This window comes from Cydia amplana, chromosome 26 (assembly GCF_948474715.1).
Source record: "Cydia amplana chromosome 26, ilCydAmpl1.1, whole genome shotgun sequence".
NCBI lineage: Eukaryota > Metazoa > Arthropoda > Insecta > Lepidoptera > Tortricidae > Cydia > Cydia amplana.
Window position 1 is genome coordinate 5416157 of NC_086094.1, and position 6093 is coordinate 5422249.

Here is a 6093-nt window from a genome sequence, read left to right on the forward strand (position 1 = left end):
GTGCTCAAAAATATCTGAACACGCACTTTAACTCCTTGACAATAGAGGCGTGTTCAAATATTTGTGAGAACCTTGGCTGCTCCGATATTCCTGCGAGTATTGATGAAAGGACGACTCGGCAAGTCGGCATTGAAAATTTTCAATGACGGCTGATCGGTGATCACGCGGTGCTTTCCATAGAAAACGAAGCGCCGGAAGCTCCAGGCCGGCCCCGGACCGATCTAGCGTGAGTCGTCCGTAAATACAATTTTACAGTAACCCTGGGACGGTAAGTAGACCTGCTAATGTGTGAATTTGGCTGTTTGCGGCAGATCTAGGTCCGTAACGGTCACATTAGCGCGCTGCTAAGATGACCCGAGTGACCTAGAAAGGCCCAGTGGCGCGGCGCGGAGCTAAACAACGGTTAAGGGTGCGAATGGCGTTTACACGGGTAAAAGAAGATTTATCAAGAGTATTTTCAGGGTTCCGTACCGCAAAACGATAAAACTGAACCTGCCTATCAAAGCCAATTTGCTCCGAAAGTACTGAACCGATTAGATAAAAATTTGGTGCACAATACACATACGAAAGTCAATGACCCAAATACGGACAAGCAAAGTATACTAAGCAACTAACTAAGGCCCAAGATACACTAGTAAGTTTTACTTACGTAAGTAGGGACACAGCTATACTACAGAATGAGCGATGAATATCGTTATCTCATTCCAACAAATAGCTTTATTGTCCCTACTTACGTAAGTAAAACTTACAAGTGTATCTCGAGCCTAAGTGCCAGTTGCACCATCCGCACTTGACAGACTGATGAACGTCACACGGCGCGCCGCGGCGGTGTACCTACTATAAAACTTTCCATACAATAAAATTTAGTGAACTCTGTAACGATGACAAACAGCTTGGTGCTACCAACCGATCCTTAGCGCCAGTTGTACCATCCTACTAATCCGGGGTTAACCAGTTATACCTGGAGTTGCCATGGTTACGAGCACAATTTGACACTGAGTTTACGGTTTAACCGGTTAACCCCGGGTTAGTGGAATGGTGCAAGTAGGCGTTAAGGGGCCCACTGATTACCAGTCCGCCGGACGATATCAGCCTGTCAGTTGTTCGGAACTGTCAACTTTCTGTTCTAACTGACAGGCCGATATCGTTCGGCGGACTGTTCATCAGTAGCGCACGGTTAGCGGCATCGATGTAGTGCCACCGGCCCGCAGCATGCTAATTCCTCGATACGCGGCAGTGTGTCAGTCCCTCGAGTGACAATATGACAATATCGACCGAGCGGTGAAAGTCACCTGTAAAACTTACCTACCTACGTCCAGGGACCTCGGGGCCCGTTTCTCAAAAGCTTGTAACTTGATAATACAAGTGGAAGTCCCTTTCTAACAAATGCTGTCAAAAAGTGACATCCGCTTGTATTACAAGTTACTATTTTTTTTTTAAGAAACGGGCCCCTGTACCACAGAATAAGTAATAGTATAATACGATACTTAGTTCGTTTTTTTAGCATTAGAAAAAAGGTAAACAATCTTGACGTATCTTTTTATTGTAAAAAAACTTTTGAAAAATAAGTCACGGCAAATATAGCAACGCCTTTTTCTACTGACAAGATCTGCTTGACCAGCTATATGTAACAATTTACAATTTAATTTTATTGTTACATTATTTTGCTTTCATAAGTGATAGTTACTGATTTTTAAAAGCGTTTTTCAATTAAAAGACACGTCTAGATCGCGTAGTCCTTTTCTAATGCTAAAAAACGAACTACCTATACCGTACAGAAAAAAAACTTCCTACAAAACAATTGAAGGGATGTTTACAAAAACAACACAACTGCTTAGAGCGGTTGACACTTTTTTAAGAACATTGTTAATCGTTTCAGGTGTCAACCAGTGTAGTCAGTTATGTTGTTCCCTTCAATTGTTATTTTAAACGTCAGCAAGCTTCAATGAAATTATGACGATTAAAATACATTTGCATAGTCTGGGCTACTACTACTAAGGTAAACGTACTAGTGCTCGACAATAGATGGCACCCTGCTGTCACCTCTATTGACAATGACTTAAGAGGCAACAGGAGTGGTCATTTCTCCATACAAACGTACTCGACTGTTTCCTCCGTGGGTTTTGAAGCTAGAGCAATTATTATGTCAACACATTAACTTTTTCAACGCTTTTCGTCCCATGCTAAAATGTGGCTTATACGCCAAATGGTTGCAATATGAAGAGCGAAAATAAACTTTATCTGTCAGCAGGAAAATTGCTTTGACAGCGTCCGTCATAGCCTTTTTAGTGGCTGTTGGTGTCATGGGCACGACAGCACTCGACCACTTTAGTGGCTCTTGGCGTTGAAAAGGTTAATATTGTCAATATCTGTGTCGGACCGTTTTGCTTTTTTGATATTATTGTTTTTTAAGGCGCTTGAACCCTTCAAAAATGGCCAAAATGGCCTAATTGACTATGCTGCAATGAGACGGGTGGTATTCAAAACTGATATCAATTAGCCAAAAAAGCAAAACGGTCCGACACAGATAATTTCATAATCATTTAGATTTCCAAATTTGGTTACGATTGGTTACCTTACTACTTGTTTATTATTAATATGATATTAAAGAATATAAACGCAAAACCATATTTTTGAGACATTTATTTCATGACACTTAATAATACATTCAGACTTTGCATCTAAAAATAGTTCATTACTTAATTAATCCCAAACTTTAGAAGGTTACAATCTTAAACACAGGGTGTCCATTAATAGTAGATTGTGTCACAAGGGAGCAAAATGACGTATTTTCTAAACGAAGCGAGATTCTATAATAGAATCCCGAAAGTAGCGAGGGATTCTAAAGTAGAATCCTGAGCGTAGCGAGTGACTCATGTTTATTACGCCTAAGATGAAAATAATTTTGTCACCATGTGTGTATAAGTATATTTTTGATACCATTTCCAAAGCCGGCTGGAATACTGGTACCATTATTCGATTTTTTAAGAATATTAAGTAGGTATATTTTGACAATTTCGTAACTTTTTGTATGTAGATAGTTTTGAAACTGTACACAACGAATGTTACGAGTATAATGACTATAAGTAGTTATGTACATCAATAACATTTAAAAACCCACGATAATATAAAACACCGCCATCTAGTGACTTTAAACTTTATGAACCATCGCTAATCTCTCGAAACTTTTACTTGAATTGGCCAAGCCGTTTTGGAGACAAATGGGAACATTTATTCGTGTATACAAACAAACAACTTGTCAGCCTAAAACGTCCTAAAATGCTTTGTTCTCTTGCCTATTTTTAATACAAAGCTATTTTCACGGAGCACTTATAGGATTAATTCAGCTAGCAAATCGGTTAAAATGCGTTCATTTCATTATTACAAGCGACCCGCCCCGGCTTCGCACGGGTTAACAAATTATATATAAGCCTTCCTCTTGAATCACTCTATCTATTAAAAAAAACCGTTGCGTAGTTTTAAATATCTAAGCATACAGACAGACAGACTGACAGGGAAGCGACTTTGTTTTATACTATGTAGTGATGAGCGATAATGCAATTTTAGATTGATAACTTCTGAAATCAACTAAAGCAGAGACGCTTTCCAGGTAGATTTTTGTACATCGAACCGCCTGTTGCCATCTCTATTGCACGCACATAACTATATTGCTGTCAAACTCGCACAGTGACATTCACAACCGGCATCATGGGCGGGCATAGAAGGTAGCATCCTATAGAAGTGGTGTACGCGTGCCTCCGTGAGGGACAAAACATGTAAATTCGACCAATCATAGCATCGCATTGCGCCGCTATGATTGGTCGAATTTATTTGTTATGGTGGGCAACAAATGAATTCGACCAATCACGGTGGTCAATTTACGGTGGGGAATAAAACAAGATGTGAGACTGTGACAAGGACAAACAATAATAGCGCTTTCGCTGCTACTCCTACTGAAAGATACATAAGACTATCCCGTTCTGTCAGTTATCCCCACCACTCATGCCCAATCCAGTTATACTAGATTCGTGTGGGCAGGACAGCTATATAATTACGCGCGTGCAATAGAGACGGCAACAGGCGTGTCAATGTAGCGTCTCTGCTTTAACAGAAACTTGAAGGAAAGGGCACCTTATATATTTAAAATTACACTTAAGTAAGTAGGTATCTCCCAAAATAAAAAATGCTTCGCATGTAAAACTTATCATAATACTTATGTATTTAAACCTAAATTATACTATGTAGGAGGTTTATACCATCAAAATGCCTCATTAAATAACTAATTATATTATATATTATTCTAACTTAGCGTGTAGAATTACAAATATATTTAAAATCTATGCGTAAATAAATATCACTTAATATTATAACAAGCAAATATCACATACCTACTTATCCAAAACATTACTTCTATAGTAAGTATTTTTCATACTGGAAGGGTACGCTGTGATACATGTAAATTAAATACAATTTTGCGACATTTGACATTTTTAGGTTATATTTTTTTTTTATTAGTGACTCTTTCAATCAATTACAAATCTGTATAATAAATAATTTTACAAATAATGCATTTATATCACTACAGTTCGTTTTTTTAGCATTAGAAATAAGGTAAACAATCTTGGTGTCTTTTAATTGAAAAACACATTTTAAAAATAAGTTACGGTAAATATGTAACAATTATGAATCTAATACGATCTTTTATATAGTTTATTATATATTTATTATATATTTATATAGTGTTGAGTCGCTCACTCGTGAGGCACCTCATTTGTACCACTCATTTTGTTAATTTGTCGCAGTACTTCGTACCGCAAAAATGTCTTACTTCACTCCTCTATTCATTTTACTTGATTCTAAAATTATCTTTCTCCTAAAAGTTCTATTCTTAACCTCCAGAATTGCACTCCAATTAAATGTTACTATTTATTTATTTATAAAGGAAGTGATGAATACATAAATATGTATATACATTAAATATTTTTGTCGCCGTTGGAATTAATGGAATAGTCGACGCTGAAAATATGCTAGTACCTCACCTCATTTGAAGTAAGACATTGTAACACCTCATTTTAGAAAATGAGGTACTCATACAAACTCATTTTAAATTGATGTCCTACCCATCACTACTTTTATAGTCTTCTGCTTTAATAAGTAATAGTTATTGATTTTTAAAAAGTGTTTTCCAATTAAAAGACATGTCAAAATCGCTTACCTTCTTTCAAGTTCTTTCTAATGCTAAAAAAAACGAACTATAGGAAATACAGAAGTCAAATATACACAACGCAGGCTGTTATAAATTGTATGAAGATGACACCTGTCAGCGTACCCTTCCAGTTTGAAATTGACTTTATAATCGTAACTTAACCATAGAATAAATAATAGTACTAAGTACAGAAGATTCACTCTCTAACAAAACGCGTCTGTTACGATCAGCACAGATATGGCCGCTAGGTGGCGACAGCGCCACGCGCGGCTTATGGCTTTCCCCAAAATTGGGGCCGAACGGATGTACTTTTAGCTACCTGTAGCAAAGCGACGAAATCGCGGAGTGAGACACGCCTGACTTAACATTAAACACGAAGAATTTAGTCCGTTGGCTCCCCTGTTTCTATCTCTATCGCACGCGTATAATTTTATCGCTGTGTCGCTCGCACGATGGCATTGACCGCCGGCATCATCGGCGGGACAGCGATATAATTACCTACGTGTGCGATAGAGATAGGAAATGTCGGGTCAGTGAACTAAATTCTTTGTGCTTAGCATCCTTACTTTATCCAATGTCTTTGTTTACCAAAGAGTATTCGATATAATAAGTTACTGAAATAAATCCAATATCATAAATTATGTAGGTACATTTTTTTATATGCAAATTATCCTGTTTGTCACATAACAGTTTCCAAATATATTTTATAATAACTCGTATGATTACATTTCCGTTTTAAATATATAATTTTTTATATCAGAGTAGGTTTCATATTTCGTTTTGAAATAAAAAGATTTTCTTTGTGCATATACATTACAAGGCTAGTAGTATAGTTAGTATTGCAATCTTCAAGAATTGAGCAAGGCTTAACCTTTTGGACGCCAATG